General features: G+C 41.3%; 1 non-coding gene across 1 annotated transcript; it reads left to right on the forward strand.

Moving 5' to 3' along the window:
- The first annotated feature begins 15,115 nt into the window (after window positions 1–15,115).
- Window positions 15,116–15,198, forward strand: trnal-cag (transfer RNA leucine (anticodon CAG)). The gene has a single exon. It is a non-coding gene; the product is annotated as a tRNA-Leu (tRNA).
- Window positions 15,199–19,938: the final 4,740 nt, after the last annotated feature.

Genomic DNA, 19,938 nt, shown 5'->3' on the forward strand with positions numbered 1-19,938 from the left:
ATTTCAGCGCCCTGCTGCTCATGCCAGGAATATAGTATATGCATATGATTAGTATGTGTGGATAGAAAACACTCAGACGTTTATAAAACTGGTTAAATCACGGCTGTGACTATAACAGAACGTGCGTTTCATCGAAAAGTGCAGGAAAATCTGATCACTGAAAATGGAAAAATATATCCATGCGCGACTTGAACCCATTGATAAAGGTGAACCACATTTAATGGGGCTGAGGTTGCAATACCTACAGCTTCCACACGTTGTCTAGAGTCTTGTCATTTGCCTACTATTTGTTTCTTGGTCAAACAGACGCAAGGCAGCGCATTTCTTCCGGTCTCCGACCGGATATTTTGGTTGAGATTTACTCGGACATTATTTCCAGACAGACAGCTAAAGAATATACTTCGCCTCGTGATCAATTTGATCACTTATTAACGTTTACTCATACCTAAAGTTGCATTACAAAAGTATTTCGAAGTGTTTTGTGAAAGTTTATCGTCGACTTTTTTAATTTAAAAAAATGACGTTACATTATAAGACGCTATTTTTTTAGTTTATCACACAGTCTTCATAGATCGATATCTAGGCTATATATGGACCGATTTAATAAAAAAAAAGACCCAATAGTGATTATGGGACATCTAGGAGTGCCAACAAAGAAGATGGTCAAAGGTAATGAATGTTTTATATTTTATTTGTGCGGTTTGTGTAGCGACGACTATGCTAATTATTTTGTTTACGTCCCCTGCGGGTCTTTTGGGGTGTTACATGCTATCAGATAATAGCTTCTCATGCTTTCGGCGAAAAGCATTTTAAAAATCTGACTTGTTGCCTGGATTCACAACGAGTGTAGCTTTAATTCAATACCCTGCATGTGTATTTTAATGAACGTTTGAGTTTTAACTAGTACTATTAGCATTTAGCGTAGCGCATTTGCATTTCCAGATGTCTAGATGGGACGCCTGCGTGTCAGGTAGGAGCTAGAGGTTAAACAATGCCCACGTTAATTTCTACTCCCGTCTCATGTCCTGTCCTTATATTAGTTGTATAAGTAATACAGTGTGCTATACAACACAAACAGTGTAGCTATTCCCTCAGCAAGGCAATCAAACAGGCTTAGCGTCAGTATAGAGACAAAGTAGAGTCGCAAGTCAAGAGACGTATGTGGCAGGGTCTACAGTCAATCACGGATTACAAAAAGAAAACAAGCCCCGTCGCAGACACCGACGTCTTGCTCCCAGACAAATTAAAAAACTTCTTTGCTCGCTTTGAGGTCAATACATTGCCACTGACACTGCCCGCTACCAAAACCTGTGGGCTCTCCTTCACCGTGGCCAACATAAGAAAAACATTTTAACATGTTAACATGTTAACCCTCGCAAATCTGCCAGCCCAGACGGCAACCCTATCCGCGTCCTCAGAGCATGCGAGGACCAGCTGGCTGGTGTGTTTACGGACATATTCAATCAATCCCTATCCCAGTCTGCTGTTCCCACATGCTTCAAGAGGGCCACCATTGTTCCTTTTCCCAAGAAAGCTAAGGTAACTGAACTAAATAACTATCGCCCCGTAGCACTAACTTCCGTCATCATGAAGTGCTTTGAGAGACTAATCAAGGATCATATCATATCAACTCCACCCTACCTGACACACCAGACCCACTCCAATTTGCTTATCGCCCCAATAAGTCCACAGACGACGCAGCCGCAATCACACTGGAAAATGCCCCTAACCCTTCTGGACAAGAGGGATACCTATGTTATAATGCGGACACACTGGGTCTCAACCCCGCCCTGTGCAACTGGGTCCTGGACTTTCCGCCCCCAGTTGGTGGGGGTAGGAAACAACATCTCCACCCCGCTGATCCTCAACACTGGGGCCCCACAAAGGTGCATTATCAGCCCTCTCCTGTACTCCATGTTCATCCATGACTGCGGGGCCATGCACGCCTCCAACTCAATCATCAAGTTTGCACTACAGCGGTCGGCTTTATTACCAACAATGACGAAACGCTTCATGCTGAAACATGAGATGATGGCAGTGGATGAATGGCACGACAATGAGATCTCATCATGGTATCACTGTGCATTCAAATTGGCATCAATAAAGTGCAATTGTGTTCATTGTCCGTAGCTGATGTCACCCATACCATAACCCTGCACCATGGGGAACTTTGTTCACAACGTTGACATCTGCAAACCACTTACCCAACAGACGCAAAACATGCCATCTGCCATCTGCCCGGGATTATCCGTAAAGAGCACACTTCTCCAGCGTGAAAGTGGCCATCGAAGGTGAGCATTTGTACACTGAAGTCAGTTACGATGCCGAACTGCAGCCAGGTCTAGACCCTGGTGAGCACAATGAGCACGCAGACGAGCTTCACTGCTGTCCTGAGACGGTTTCTGACAGTTGATTTGGTTGTGCAAACCCACAGTTTCATCAGCTGTCTAGTGTCAGACGATCCCGCAGTTGCAGAAGCCGGATGTGGAGGTCGTGGGCTGGCAAGGTTACACGTGATGTGCTGTTGTGAGGTCGGTTGGACGTACTGCTAAATTCTATAAAACAACGTTGGCGGCGGCTTATGTTATAGATATTAACATTCGGTTATCTGGAACCAGCTCTGGTGGACATTCCTGCAGTCAGCATGCTAATTCCATGTTCCCTCAAAACTTGAAACACTGCACATTTTAGAGTGGCCTTTTATTGTTCCCAGTACAAGGTGCACCTGTGTAATGAAAATGCTGTTTAACCTCTCTGGTACAAGTGGGACTGTAGCGTCCCACCTCGACAACATCCAGTGAAATTGCAGGGCGCCAAATTCAAAACAACAGAAATCCCATAATTAAAATTCCTCAAACATACAAGTATTTATTATTCATCATTGTAAAGATAAACCTCTTGTAAATCCAACCACAGTGTCCGATTTCAATAAGGCTTTACTGTGAAATCACACCATGCGATTATGTTAGGTCAGCGCCTATTCACGGAAAACCATACAGCCATTTTCCAGCCAAGGAGAGGGCTCACAAAAGTTAGAAATAGCGATTAAATTAATCACTAACCTTTGATGATCTTCATAAGATGGCACTCATAGGACTTCATGTTACACAATACATGTATGTTTTGTTCGATAAAGTTCATATTTATATCTGAAAATCTCAGTTTACATTGGCGCGTTATGTTCAGAAATGCATTGTCTCAAACAAACATCCGGTGGAAGTGCAGAGAGCCACATCAAATTACAGAAATACTCATCATAAACATTGATCAAAGATACAAGTGTTAAACATACATTTAAAGATAAACTTCTCCTTCAACTTCTTGTGACTCTCAAACCCGGATCCGGGAGCGTAATCATCGCCTCAAACTAATTAGCATAACTCAGCGGACATAAATCTTCCTACAAAATCTTCCTATTCATGAAAATCACAAATGAAATATATTGAGACACAGCTTAGCCTTTTGTTAATCACACTGTCATCTCAGATTTTCTAAATATGCTTTACAGCCAACGCTAGACAAGCATTTGTGTAAGTTTATCATGGCATAATGCTATGCTAGGCTCTGCTGGCAGCAGGCAACATTTTCACGAAAATAAGAAAAGCAATCAAATTAAATAATTTACCTTTGAAGAACTACGGATGTTTTCACTCAGGAGACTCCCAGTTAGATAGCAAATGTTCCTTTTTTCCAAAAATATTATTTTTGTAGGCGAAATAGCTCCCGTTTGTTCGTCACGTTTGGCTGAGAAATAATAATGCGGTCACTACAACGCCAAACCTTTTTCCAAATTAGCTCCATTATATCGACAGAAACATGGCAAACTTTGTTTAGAATCAATCCTCAAGGTGTTTTTCACATATCTATCCGATAATATATCCGTCGGGACAATTGGTTTCTCATAAGAAGCGATTGGAAAAATGGCTACCTCTGTACTTTACGCAAGATTTTCTGCAGGAGCCATCATGTGACCACTTGCTCAATGTGGTCCCTTACGGCTATTCTTCAACATTAATGCTTAAAAAGACGTCACAATGCTGTAGACACCTTGGGGAATACCTAGAAAGCGTAAGCTCATTCGTAGCCCATTCACAGACATATAAGGAGTCATTGGCATGAAGCGGTTTAAAAAAATGCGGCAATTCCTGATTGGATTTTTATCTGCGTTTCGCCTGTAACATCAGTTCTGTTGCACTCACAGACAATATTTTTGCAGTTTTGGAAACGTCAGTGTTTTCTATCCAAAGCTGTCAATTATATGCATAGTCGAGCATCTTGTCTGACAAAATATCCCGTTTAGAACGGGAAAGTTTTTGATCCAAAAATTAAAATACTGCCCCCTAGTCGTAAAAGGTTAATGCAACCGCTGTGTCAGATTTCAAAAAGGCTTTACGGCAAAAGCACACTTTGCGATTATGCTAGGTCAGAGCCTAACCACAGAAAACCATACAGCCATTTTCAAAACAAGGAGAGGTGTCACAAAAGTCAGAAATAGAGTTAAAATTAATCACTTACCTTTTATGATCTTTATCTGATGGTACGCCCAGGTCTCCATGTTAGACAACAAATGTTTGTTTTGTTCGATAAAGTCCATCATTTATGTCCAAATACCTCCTTTTTTGTTAGCGTGTTTAGTCCAGTAATCAAAATGCACAAGGCGTGAGCACAAAGTCTCGAAGAAAAGTCAAAAAAGTTATATTACAGTATGTAGAAACATGTCAAACGATGTATAGAATCAATCTTTAAGATGTTTTTATCATATATCTTCAATAATATTCCAACCGGACAATTCCTTTGTCTTTAGAAATTAAAAGGAACGTGACTAACCTAATGGCATTTAGCCAGACCCCTGATTCAAACAGCTCTTATTCGTTCCCCCTTCCTAGTAGAAGCCTGAAACAAAGTTCTATAGACTGTTGACATCTTGTAGAAGCCTTAGGAAGTGCAATCAGACCTCATAGACACAGTATATTGGATAGGCAATCACTTGAAAAACTACAAACCTCAGATTTCCCACTTCCTGGTTGGATTTTTCTCAGGTTCTTGCCTGCCATATGAGTTCTGTTATACTCACAGACATCATTCAAACAGTTTTAGAAACTTCAGAGTGTTTTCTATCCAAATATACTAGCAACTGGGACTGAGTAGCAGGCAGTTTACTGTGGGCACGCTTTTCATTCAAACGTGAAAATGCTGCCCCCTAGCCCAAACAGGTAAAAGGTCCTCAATGATGTCACTATTTCCCTTGATTCTAAGCAATGTTGTGCTGCTATTTCCATTGACTTAGCCAAAGCTTTTGAGACGGTAGACCATTCAATTCTTGTGGGCCAGCTAAGGAGTATTGGTGTCGCAGAGGGGTCTTTGGCCTGGTTTGCTAACTACCTCTCTCAAAGAGTGCAGTGTATATAGTCAGAAAATGTTATGTCTCAGCCACTGCCTGTCACTAAGGGAGTACCCCAAGGCTAAATCTAGGACTTGGTTTCCTCTATCATAATCGCGCCTCTTTCAACCCAGCTGCCAAACTAACCCAGATGACCATGCTACCATTGCTAGATTACGGAGACATCATTTATAGATCGACAGGTAAGGGTGCTCTCGAGCAGCTAGATATTCTTTACTATTTGGCCATCAGATTTGCCACCAATGCTCCTTATAGGAGACATCACTGCGCTCTATACTCCTCTGTAAACTGGTCATCTCTGGATACCCGTTGCAAGACCCACTGTTTGATGCTTGTTTATAAATCCCTCTTAGGCCTCACTCCCTTATTTGAGATATCTACTTCAGCCCTCATCCTCCAGATACAACACCCGTTCTGCCAGTCACATTCTGTTAAAGGTCCCCAAAGCAGACACATCCCTTGGTCGCTCGTCTTTTCAGTTCGCTGCAGCTACTGAAACGAGCTGCAACAATCACTCAAACTGGACAGTTTTATTTCAATCTTTTCATTCAAGGACTCAATCATGGACACTCTAACTGACAGTTGTGGTTGATTTGCGTGATGTATTGTTGCCTCTACCTTCTTGCCCTTTGTGCTGTTGTCTGTGCCCAGTAATGTTTGTACCATGTTTGGTGCTGCTACCATGTTGTGTTGCTACCATGTTGTTGTCATGTTGTGTTGCTACAATGGTGTGTTGTCATGTGTTGCTGCCTTGCTATGTTGTTGTATTAGGTCTCTCTTTATGTAGTGTTGTGTTGTCTCTCTTGTCGTGATGTGCCTTTTGTCCTATATTTATATTTTTACATTTTTAATCCCAGCCCCTATCCCCGCAGGAGGCCTTTTGCCTTTTGATAAACCGTCATTGTAAATAAGAATTTGTGTACCTTGTTAAAAGTTAATTTGTGGGATTTCTTTCCTTCTTAAACCTCTCTGGGGTAGGGGGCAGTATTTTGACATCCAGATGAAAAGCGTGCCCAAAGTAAACTGCCCGTTACTCAGGCCCAGAAGCATATAATTCGATTTGGATAGGAAACACTCTACAGTTTCTAAACCTGTTAAAATTATTTATGTGAGTATAACAGAACTGATATGGCAGGTGAAACCCAGAGGACAAACCATCCCCCCCCCAAAAAATGTTCAGCTTACCACTTTTTTCAATGGCTATTACTTTAATTATAAGGCCAAGTCCTCCCAGATTGCAGTTCCTATGGCTTCCACTAGATGTCAAATGTCTTTAGAAAGAGTTTCAGGCTGATTTTTGGAAAAATGACCCAGAAATTGTAGTTTTTCTAGGTGGCTCCCATTTTGGCTGCAGTGTTTCCAAGCTCGTGGAAGAAAGTGGTTTCTTTGGTATTTTTCTCCAGTAAAAACAATAACGATTCTCTGTCTTAAATGTTATTGTTTATTTGCATATTAGGAAACCTAAGGTTTGATTATAAATGTTGTTTGACTTGTTTGGAAAAGTTTATTAGTAACATTTGGGATTCGTTTTGTATGCATTTTGATGGAGGGAAACTGGGTGGATTATTGACTGAAGCGCGCCAGCTAAACTGAGTTTTTATGGATATAAAGAAGGACATTATCGAACAAAAGGACCATTTGTGATATAACTGGGACTTTTTGGAGTTCCAACAGAAGAAGATCATGAAAGGTAAGGCATTTTTTATGTCGATATTTTTTACTTTTGTGTCGCACTTGCCTAGTTGAAATATGTTTTTCATGTGCTTGTATGCGGGGCACTGTCCTCAGAAAATCACATGGTTTGCTTTCGCATCGAATCTGGTTGATATCCCTTTAAATGGAGCAATGGGAGGCTATGGAACATTGATTTTTCAAAATAGAAGCCACTTCCTGGTTTGATTTTTCTCAGGGGTTCGCCTGCAATATCAGTTCTGTTATACTCACAGACAATATTTTGACCGTTTTGGAAACTTTAGAGTGTTTTCTATCCTAATCTGTCAATTATATGCATATTCTAGCATCTGGTCCTGAGAAATAGGCCGTTTACTTTGGGAACGTTATTTTTCCAAACATAAAAATAGTGCCCCCTAGCTTCAAGAGGTTAACTTGTCATGCGCTAATTGATTCGGGTGCGACAATATCACTCATCTCTCAAACATTGTTTGATGATCTAAAAAGGACTTTGAAGCCAAATAAACGTTGGTTAAAAGTGGAACGATGCGAAACTACACTTCGAGGGGTCACTCAGACTACCTCGCCTCTCACATTGAGAGTCATGCTGAAACTACACTTCAAGGACGTATCGCTCGTCCCCCCCTGTGTATGTTATCAGCCTCAACTGTACCCCTGCTACTGGGACCAGACTTGATGGATCGGTTACTCTCATTGATGGATTGGAAAACCAACCAGGTATGGTCACAGGCTACAGTGCCTTCTCCAGTGACCACACTGTCTTCCCCTAACACTAGCTGCAACAGTCATTCATGAGGGGTATCTGTCGAAAGCACCCCTTGGGAAAAAGACGTTTATAAACCTCTTGGGGCAGAATCCGATCCAAGGAGATATTACGATATTTCGACACATTCCCATCAGCCAACTTGATTGACCATTCTTGTCATGATTTCGAGCCAGCTGTCTCTGTGAATGAGCAACTTCCCTCCTCCTTGCAGTCGTGCAATACGGTAGTTGAGATGAACTCCTCTTGCCCTTCGGACACTTCCGCAAGCACTGCAGCCATCTTAGCAAGAAAAACATTGAAGCGCAGAGTATACTCTGCTTCCGATGATACACCTTCCGCTTTGTGGGGGACTGTCACCCCTTACAATGACACTAATGGCGTCAGTCCAGCAACTGACCCAATGACTCCCTCTGGTGAAACACTTTGCGATATCACAGACCGATATCCTCGTCTCAGTTTGCAGGTACTGAAGAGGTTGCCACATGCGGACGCAGTGGTGACTTACAGACCTCGACAGCCACTGAGGGTGTTGAAGCACAAACACCAGGAGATTTGGTTGAAAGGTTACAGCCACTCTCATAATAACGCGGCCACTGACAACTCGTACATAGGGTCTGAACTTTTCGTTTGCGCCTCGGATACCAACACCACCCACTGGTGGGGGGGTCCCGAGACACAAAGGGGGGGAATAGTAGCCCAGACCCATGATGAGCCTTATCGAGGCCGGTGGGGGGGTTGAGACTACGGACAACACCATACGATAAATAAATAAATCAAATCTAGTTGTAAACTCCCCTTTAAGATCAGTGAGGAGCAGACAGGCCCCTAGACAGGGATTATCTTAGAACACATCTAAGATAGTACTGAGGTGTACCACACTGGTCGTAAAGGAAGTCCAGTGGACTTGTCCACCTCCAAAACAAATGGCAACAATAATCATTCCTTGCCATGCGTAGTAGTCACTACAAGGCAACTAGTAAAATGCTCTAATCATGTATTCCTGTAGGATAACATTTCAGAATAAATCGGTAGGACAACTGGATCCCTTGAGTACCAGTACCACAGTCAATCCAGCAACACTCAGTAAGAGGATTAGTAACCTCACAAGTTAAATTGCAATTGATAATAGCAACATAGGAGTCACTCAGAGTGCAGCACGGGGAAGGGAATCTCCATTGCACTCTTCCAATGGTTACGCACGCCATTAATAAATAGAACCCTCCGTTCAGGAGAAAAGTTATTAGAAGTCATGAACCCCGATCACACCACGTACGACTGGTCTAATACTTAGATTGACTATGTCAGACTTACACAACAGGGAGTCAACAGAAATAAAGGTATAATCGGACAAAACTGTTGCAATGTTAAATGGCGCCCTATTTCTTGATACCTTTCGGGGGCGGCGCAACTTTGGTTTTGAAGTGTAGGGGGAGGACATAACCTGGCAGGGGGTCTAGGGGCCCTCCCTAAATTTTCTGGTGCATCTAATGCCAATTTCCTGCATTTCTACTAGTGCTGTACACAACAACAAAAATCTTGGTCGACCAAGAGTAGTCTATTCTTTCGACCAATCTGTCTGTCTGTAACGGTTTTCTTCCGCTGAAGGAGAGGAGAACCAAAATGCAGCGTGGTTAGTGTTCAACATTTTTAATAAAGATCATACATGAGAACACTACAAAATACAAACCAACAAAAGTGAAAACCGAAACAGTCCTATCTGGTGCAATGACACAAAGACAGAAGACAATCACCCACAAAATACCCAAAGAACATGGCTGCCTAAATATGGTTCTCAATCAGAGACAACGATAAACACCTGCCTCTAATTGAGAACCAATCTAGGCAACCATAGACTTACATAAACACCTAGACTAGAAAACACCCCATAAACCACTAGACCAGACAAAACACATAAATCCCCATGTCACACCCTGACCTAACCAAAATAATAAAGAAAACAAAGATAACTAAGGCCAGGGCGTGACACTGTCAATATTTCTTTTCCATATATAGAAACATCTAACGTGCCTATTTGTCTTACTATTTCTACCAACCTGCAAGACAGTTGTGATTTTCATAGGCACATATCGTGGAACACTAATTTAATTTATAATAGTCTTTGTATCTCAAAATCATTGTCTGTGGTTAATCTACATTCTAAAATATTACTCTAAATGAAAATGATACTAATCTAAAAGTAACTTTTATTCACAATGCCAACTATGTCAAAAAAGCCTACATAAAGCCAACACATAAAAACATTGCAGCCTGCAGAAGGAAAAATATCCTGATAAATATAAATACCCTATAAATCACATTGGCTGCGCATGACCTGTCTGCAATGAACTCTAAACATTGTATCAACTATTAACTGGGTCAGGCATTTTATGACGTTTCCACTGGATCAGAGAATTACATTTTTCCCTTTCATGCTGAGTGGTTATCGAAAGGGAGAGAGATGGAAATATTTGTCATGAATGTCCTCTTGAAAATGACCGGACCAAGGTGCAGCGTGGTGAGCATACATTTTCTCTTTATTTCAAACGTCGCCAACAAAACAAGAAACAACAAAAACAAACGTGAAGCTTACTAGGGCTATACGGGCCACTAACAAATACAACAACCCACAAAATACAAAAGGAAAAAAGGCTGCCTAAGTATGATTCCCAATCAGAGACAACGATAGACAGCTGTCCCTGATTGAGAACCATACCCGGCCAAAACATAGAAACACAGAACATAGAGTTACGATTGCGTTACACATATTAAGCGTAATACTTGTATTACTATTCCACCCTTGCAACGTATCAAACAGGGTCACTGTGATTTAAAAAAAATAAAAATAAATTCCACCTTTATTTAACCAGGTAGGCTAGTTGAGAACAAGTTCTCATTTACAACTGCGACCTGGCCAAGATAAAGCATAGCAGTGTGAACAGACAACACATAGTTACACATGGAGTAAACAATTAACAAGTCAATAACACAGTAGAAAAAAAGAAGAAAAAAGAGTCTATATACATTGTGTGCAAAAGGCATGAGGAGGTAGGCGAATAATTACAATTTTGCAGATTAACACTGGAGTGAGAAATGATCAGATGGTCATGTACAGGTAGAGATACTGGTGTGCAAAAGAGCAGAAAAGTAAATAAATATAAACAGGATGGGGATGAGGTAGGTAAATTGGGTGGGCTATTTACCGATAGACTATGTACAGCTGCAGCGATCGGTTAGCTGCTCAGATAGCAGATGTTTGAAGTTGGTGAGGGAGATAAAAGTCTCCAACTTCAGCTATTTTTGCAATTCGTTCCAGTCACAGGCAGCAGAGAACTGAAACGAAAGGTGGCCTAATGAGGTGTTGGCTTTAGGGAAGATCAGTGAGATACACCTGCTGGAGCGTGTGCTACAGGTGGGTGTTGCCCTCGTGACCAGTGAACTGAGATAAGGTGGAGCTTTACCTAGCATGGACTTGTAGATGACCTGGAGCCAGTGGGTCTGGCGACGAATATGTAGCGAGGGCCAGCCGACTAGAGCATACAGGTCGCAGTGGTGGGTGGTATAAGGTTCTTTAGTATCAAAACGGATGGCACTGTGATAAACTGCATCCAGTTTGCTGAGTAGAGTATTGGAAGCTATTTTATAGATGACATCGCCAAAGTCGAGGATCGGTAGGATAGTCAGCGTGAGTGAAGGAGGCTTTGTTGCGGAATAGAAAGCTGATTCTAGATTTGATTTTAGATTGGAGATGTTTGATATGAGTCTGGAAGGAGAGTTTAAAGTCTAGTCAGACACCTAGGTACTTATAGATGTCCACATATTCTAGGTCGGAACCACCCAGGGTGGTGATGCTAGTCGGGCATGCGGGTGCAGGCAGCGAACGGTTGAAAAGCATTGTATAATTGTATAATTATCATGCTGTTTAATTAATCAGCTTCTTGATATGCCACACCTGTCAGGTGGATGGATTATCTTGACAAATGAGCAATATTCACTAACAGGGATGTAAACAAATTTGTACACCAAATGTATACTTTTTGTGCGTATGGAACATTTCTGTAATTTTAAGAAGAGGGCATGACAAAACCTATTCCCCCTGAAAAGATTTGGCATGGGTCCTCAGATACTCAAAAGGTTCTACAGCTGCACCATCGAGAGCATCCTGAAGCATCCACTGGTTGCATCACTGCCTGGTATGGCAACTGCTTGGCCTCTGACCACAAGGCATTACAAATCTTTTCAGTCTCCTGAGGGGGAATAGGTATTGTCGTGCCCTCTTCACGATTGTCTTGGTGTGCTTGGACCATGTTAGTTTGTTGGTGATGTGGACACCAAGGAACTTTAAGCTCTCAACCTGCTCCACTACAGCCCTGTCAATGAGAATGGGGAGTGTTTATTGTCCTGACAACACAGTTTCCTGTACCTCTCACAATCATCTCCTTTGTCTGATCAGGCCCCACTATTGTGTCATACGGCAAGTCACTTGGCTCTGTCATAACCTCGTGCAGTCATGGTTTCTCCTATCATTGCTAGCAGACCCTGAGGGGCCACAATTAATCTTCTGTTTTCCTCCTTCTGATGACCAGGTGGTGAATCGCATCTCTGCATGTCTGGCAGACATATCAGTGTGGATGACGGATCACCACCTCAAGCTGAACCTCGGCAAGATAGCATTCTGCTCTTCCTCCAGGGGAAGGACTGTGGAGTGCCATGATCTGCATCATCACGATTTGTTGACAACTCCATTGTGTCCTCCTCCCAGAGGTCTATGGTTTCTGGGATAGATGGTGTTGGCGTGATCCTGACCAGCCTTTCAACACCCTGTCGTTCTTAACTAACATTCAAGGCGGTTACCTTAATGTTCCTGGGCACAGGTTCATGCTCTACAACATCCGGAATGTCACGAAATGCCTCACAACAGTTGTCAGGACGTTGCGCAGGTCCTGTCCCAGGCACTTGTCATCTCCCGTCTGGTTCCCTGCAGTTCTAGTTCGCTGTTGGCTGGGCTCCCTGCCTGTGCCATTAAAGACAACTCATCCAGAAGTTGTCAGTCCCGTCTGGTTTGTCATGACCTTCCCAAGTTCTTCACGTCACCTTGAACTCCCCCAGGATGTCCACTGGCTTCCAGGGGAGGCATCCCTACAAGACCATGGTGCTTGACGGAGCTGTTGAGGGGACTGCACCAGGGGACCAGGAACCACTGGCCAGAAACAGGGTGGAGAGTTCACAATACCTCCAGGCTCTGAGTCAGGCCCTACATGAAACAAGGGCACTGAGTTCATCCACCTCTGGCCTGCTCGCCTCACTACCACTGAGGAAGTACAGTTCCGGGGGCTCAGCCCAGTCAAAACTGTTCGCTGCTCTGGCTCCCCAATGGTGGGAGCCACACTCCCTCACCAGGCCAGGACAGCGGAGTCAATCACCACCTTCCGGAGACACCTGAAACCCCCCTCTTTAAGGAATACCTAGGATAGGATAGCAGTAATCCTTCCACCCCCCTTAAAATATTTAGATGCACTATTGTGTGGCTGTTCCACTGGATGTCAAAGGTGAATCCCATTTGAACGCACTGGGAGGGATCAAGTGCAGGTCTGACTAAATGAGTTAAATGTAAATGTAAATAACTAGATCACGTTGAGGTCCTAGAGTTTATTGTCCTGACAACACTCCCCAGCTCTTCTGACCTCCACCTGGATGTGGCTGTCTCGTGGTGTTCTCCATAAAGGTGATCAGGCCTACCACTGAAATTGTGTCATCGGCAAACTTAGTGTCTGGAAGTCATTCCTGGCAACCGTGCAGTCATGAGTGAACAGGGGGATACAGGAGGACTGAGAATCTGCACCCCTGACATAGTGGGCCAGTGTTGAGTATTAATGGAGATGGATTGTGGTTGTTACCTAGGTTTACCACCTGGGCCGGATGTCAGGAACCCAGTTTCAGAGCGAGGTGTTTAGTCCCAGCTTATTGATGAGTTTTGAGGGCACTATGGCTTTGAACGCTGAGCTGTAGTCAATGAATAGCATTCTTATATATGTGTTGCTTTTGTCCAGGTATGAGAGGGCAGTGTGGAGTGCAATAGAGATTGCATGATCTGTCGATTTGTTGGGGCAAATTGTATGCAAATTGCAGTAGGTCTATGGTTTCTGGGATAATGGTGTTGTGAGCCATGACCAGCCTTTCAAAGCACTGCTACGGGTCTGTATTCATTTAGGCAGGTTACCTTAATGTTCTTGGGCACAGGGCCCCAAGGGAACATCCCTGGAATGTCACAAAATGGTCAACAAAAGTTGTCAGGACGTTGTTTGTTTAGTTCCCGGTGTGTCCCAGGGATGTTTTTCGGATGTTGTGAAATGGTTTCCTGGAGTTCTAGTTCCCGGATTGTCCCAGGGACATCCCCTGAGTATATTTAAGACATTCTTGGGAAGTTGTCATGGTCCCTGAAACTATACATTCCCTATGAGACAGTAAAAATACATAATTTCTAATTGTCAGAATATTATTATAGACAATCATTTTGTCAGAATATGAATACAGAATTTATATTCAGATTGGGGAAAATGTGTGTAGTGATTAAGGTAATGGAAATAACACCTAGTTAATATGAGTAGTGAATAACTATCGTATTTTTAGCCTGCAAAAACAGCTAGTTGATGAGAGGCTGAAAGAGAATTGCAAGAATGGCGCAATTTCCCAGGTGGGCCACAAACAGGCAAATAACAAAAGGCATCTCGGAATGCACAACTCGTTGGTCGTTGTCAGTGGATTGTACTGGCAGGAAGAACAAAAATGTAGTCTGCAGGGTAATCGATGTCGCCACATCTAAAGTCAAGCCAAAGGTCACAGGTGAGCTGCCTTGTTCAACCCTAAAAATAAATAAAAACACGATTGCGTTGAAAATACCCATTAAGCCATTTGTTAAGATTTCCCCCGTGTGGACCTGTTGTCACTCTACCCTGGTGGTTGCTGATACTTGCAGACACTTTTTCGGTCTTATCTGAGGAATTGTATCATTTATATCAGAATGGGCATATTCTGAGGACACTTTAGCGCTCAATCAATGACGATTTACTACTCTTTTCCCATTGAAGGCCATATTGAGGTTAAATCAAAGACTGGAGTTTTTAATTGATAAAAACAAATTACTTTTGAAAGTGCAAGTCAGTATTGTGGATTTACTGGTCTCTGTGGTGATTTTAGGAGGCTGTGCCTATTTCTACTTTTACCCCATACTCTTCCCGATACCCAGTTACTTTCCTGTAGTCAGGATGGCCGAGTGGTCTAAGGCGCTGTGTTCAGGTTGCAGTCTCCCCTGGAGGCGTGAGTTTAAATCCCACTTCTGACAGTTGTTTAGCTCCTCCCATGCAGGAGTCATGCTGCTTGGCAGTAATAATAAGATGATGAAATAACAACATCACACATTGAAATAACAATTAACAAAAAAAAACTCTCAAATGCAAACCTGCTGGTGCAAAGAAAATAAGAAAAAAGCCGTACTTAATAACAAATGAATGAAGGGAACATTTCATGTTATTGCATTTGAATGAGTTACTACATTATCTTTCAGTTATTAAATTATAATTTGCTATAGGCTATGCCTGGCGGCCCATTCACTCCTACCAAGCCTTTTTTTTCTTTCTCAGTTGTCCTGGCTGAGTGGTTAAGGTGATGGACTTGAAATCCATTGGGATCTTCCTGCACAGGTTCAAATCCTGCCGACAATGAAAATTCATTTTTTTGACCCCTCCGGAGGTGGAAGTTTAGTCCTGTTTCTTACACCAATCACATCCTCTCAGATCTCCACAAGTACATAGGGATTAGGTGTCCATTTGGGATAGGACTGCAGGCCATCTATCCCACCTCACACCTTCACATACCTGGTTATCCATCCTTCTAGCTCTATAGGCCACAGTAGCATAGGTTACAGGTGTGTGAGATACCATGATACACTCAACAATACAACAACACGATTCTCAAGAATAACCATTTAGCCATTTGCCAAGATTTCCCCCATTTTGACATGTGGACCTGTTGTCACTCTTACCTTGACGGATAGCCTCAGACACGTTTTTGGTCCTCTGAGGCATTTTTAAATTCATGTCAAAATGGCCATATTCTGAAGACATTCTTATAGTCTGCAGGGTAATCAAAGTCGCCGCATCTAAAGTCAATCCACAGGTCATAGGTGAGATCCCTTGTTAAACCCTAAAAGATGAAAAAAAAACACGATTTCGTTGAAAATAACCATTAAATGAAACTGAAATTCAGAATGTGATATTTCTGTTCAGTATTATTTTATCTTGTTTACTCAATTAATATCACAAAAATCTGTAGCCTACATTCAACAATACTTTCTAGTTACATGCATATTGTTGTTATTGCATTAATGAAACAAGGATTGCCTTCAAAAGCAGTCGTGATGATCGATTTAATTTTGAGAAATACACAGAGGAAGAGGCCTGGTTAAGAACATAGAAAGATGTGTTTTTAGAACTCAATAACCTATAAAAACATAAATTATTTGACAGTATTGTCCCCATAAACATTATTGACATTTATTTTCTGAGAGTATTAAGAATAAAGCACACTTGACAGAGTAGCTTGCATATTGTTGCATATTGTTGTTCATAAAGCCTACAGTATATGTTAGGTTACCCAGTGTCTCACCAAGAGGAGGATTGGCCATGCCTGTTATAACATTTGGAAGTACTAACTATACTAACTATACAGATGAATACAGATGAATTACTACAAAATATGTAACTTCAACAAGAAACTCAATACAGAGAACTGGCGAACCTTTTTTATTTTACTTGCACTTGTATGTTCTACTATATTGTTGAAAAACAGACCATTTTTGGCCCTGGCACTGAAATAAAACAGTTAAAATCTAATTTGAGGTGTCTGTTATTGAATATTGCACTTCCGTTGAACCCGAAACTGCAACAATGTAGCTCTGTATAGTAGGCTATTTTCCATCCTGTTCTGCTAGTAGAAAAAATCATAACACTACATCAGGGAGGGAAGGGCCAACAAAGCTACAATCAATGGTTGGCTAGTCAATATGTCAATCCAACTCAAGGTTTGTCCAATGACAAGTGTAAATCATTTGGTTTACTGCCTGAAGCTATACATAGCCTACTTTGTGCCATTTCTAAAACAATCATCGTTGTTATTCTGTCTCTCACTGTTCAAATATACCTACCATTAAAAGTATAGACTGATCATTTCTTTGTCAGTGGGCAAACATACAAATCAGCAGGGGATCAAATACTTGTTTCCTCACTGTACATGTTAAACTTGGATTTTTAAAAAATGTAGTGATTCAATTAAATAGAAATTCAGAATGTGATATTTCTGTTCAACATTTCTTGTATCTTGTTAATGCACATTATTTCACTCTAAATGTGTAGCCTATATTCAACCATACTTTCTACATGCATATTATTCTTATTGCATCAATGAAACAATTAATTTTCGATTTATTTTGAGAGATACACTGAGGAGGCCTGGTTATAAGCACATAGATGCATTATCACAACTTAATTACCTAAAAAAATATATTTGGGGATTTGTGTATGAAATGGAACCAGAGGCTAAAGGATGGAAGACCAATATTCTGATGTTTTTTGAAAGCGCAATGTGAGTTTTTAGTCATTATGAGTCATTATAGCAATGTAACATTATTGATCTGACAGTTTTCCTATATAATTCCCTACTTTTCACACTGACACGGTATAAACAGCTCTACAGGCTTCACTGTCATGGTGAACAGTCAGTACACAACACTATGCTCATCATAATGTTGTCATAAACATTATGCTCGTCTTAGTAGGATCAGATGCTGACCGGTGTCCCAGCAAGGTCAGACAGCGAGGGAAGGCCAGTCTTTAGAGCGCAGGTGAATCTATTATAATAATGAGTGAATAGATACAAAGATCCATCTTGAGTTGATGGGTAGGCTACAGTCTGAGATCTGGGAATAATGGTCATTTGAATTATTGAACCATTGACTCTATTCTTGGATAATATAATGTATAAATGTACACCAAGGCAATTCTTTGCCATGCCCTTATCTGAGCTGGCTACATTCTGGCAAAGACTATGTTCTTTTGTCTCAGCATTTCTACAGATTCTCACTTTCCCTTTTTTGTTTGCTTGGAAATGTTGATACTGGAGGCTGTTAAAATAAGAAACGGTGTAACCATAGCATGTATAGCAGCTTTTTTCTCTGTGTTATTGACTTGTTAATTGTTTACTCCATGTGTAACTCTGTGTTGTCTGTTCACACTGCTATGGTTTATCTTGGCCAGGTCGCAGTTGCAAATGAGAACCTGTTCTCAACTAGACTACCTGGTTAAATAAAGGTGAAATAAAATAAAAATAAAATAAATAGAAATGCATTGCCAATAATTGGAAGGTTGGTTATCCTCCCACAATGTCACAATGGATGGCAGAAATGTCAAATAATGTATCACTAGATTTGATTTACTACTAGATTAAGGGTATACTGTACAACTCTGGGTGCCTTATGGAATACTGTATGACAAATGGGGTCTGTAATGAAAACATTTGTATTTTTTGTCAAGCAGTCACAAATATACAGTGGGGCAAAAAAGTATTTAGTCAGCCACCAGTTGTGCAAGTTCTCCCACTTAAAAAGATGAGGCCTGTAATTTTCATCATAGGTCCTACAAATCACATTGTAGGATTTTTTTATGAATTTAATTTGCAAATGATGGTGGAAAATAAGTATTTGATAACCTACAAACAAAAAAGATTTCTGGCTCTCACAGACCTGTAACTTCTTCTTTAAGAGGCTCCTCTGTCCTCCACTCTTTACCTGTATTAATGGCACCTGTTTGAACTTGTTATCAGTATAAAAGACACCTGTTCACAACCTCAAACAGTCACACTCCAAACTCCACTATGGCCAAGACCAAAGAGCTGTCGAAGGACACCAGAAACAAAATTGTAGACCTGCACCAGGCTGGGAAGACTGAATCTGCAATAGGTAAGCAGCTTGGTTTGAAGAAATCAAATGTGGGAGCAATTATTAGGAAATGTAAGACATACAAGACCACTGATAATCTCCCTCGATCTGGAGCTCCACACAAGATCTCACCCCGTGGGGTCAAAATGATCACAAGAACGGTGAGCAAAAATCCCAGAACCACACAGGGTGACCTAGTGAATGACCTGCAGAGAGCTGGGACCAAAGTAACAAAGCCTACCATCAGTAACACACTACGCCGCCAGGGACTCAAATCCTGCAGTGCCAGACGTGTCCCCCTGCTTAAGCCAGTACATGTCCAGGCCCGTCTGAAGTTTGCTAGAGAGCATTTGGATGATCCAGAAGAAGATTGGGAGAATGTCATATGGTCAGATGAAACCAAAATATAACTTTTTGATAAAATGGTGTTTGGAGGACAAAGAATGCTGAGTTGCATCCAAAGAACACCATACCTACTGTGAAGCATGTGGGTGGAAACATCATGCTTTGGGGCTGTTTTTCTGCAAAGGGACCAGGACGACTGATCCGTGTAAAGCAGGGGTGTCAAAGTCAAATGGACGGAGGGCCAAATAAAAAATTTAGCTACAAGCCGAGGGCCGGACTGTTCGAATGTTCATTGAAAAAATTTTAAATGACGCATATAGTCTAGTGAACCTAATTGAACCTACTGAAAACCTAACAAATATATTCCAATATGATCAGATAAATAAAGCAATATTTTCTTATGGCTCTGTCAGTAATCTTTAATTTTCAACAGACACAAAAGACAAATTTCCTTTATATAAAAATCCCCATAACATGAACATTAAATGAAAGAAACCGGTATTCAAGGCACCATCAGTAGCCTATATTTTCTATTTTAGCAAAAGTGGGCTAAATTTACTTCAAAGAAAAAAACAATAATAGCAATTTTCTATCATCCACTCAACTGAAATATTTTTAAAATATAATTGGATTGAAATACAATAAAATAAAGTGCAAAAATCTATTAATCAAAAACAACACTTTGTTTAAGGAGAAGTAACATGCAGTGAAAACAAATATTAAACTTTAACTTTTAAACTTGAACTG

Source organism: Oncorhynchus keta, chromosome 18 (assembly GCF_023373465.1).
Source record: "Oncorhynchus keta strain PuntledgeMale-10-30-2019 chromosome 18, Oket_V2, whole genome shotgun sequence".
NCBI lineage: Eukaryota > Metazoa > Chordata > Actinopteri > Salmoniformes > Salmonidae > Oncorhynchus > Oncorhynchus keta.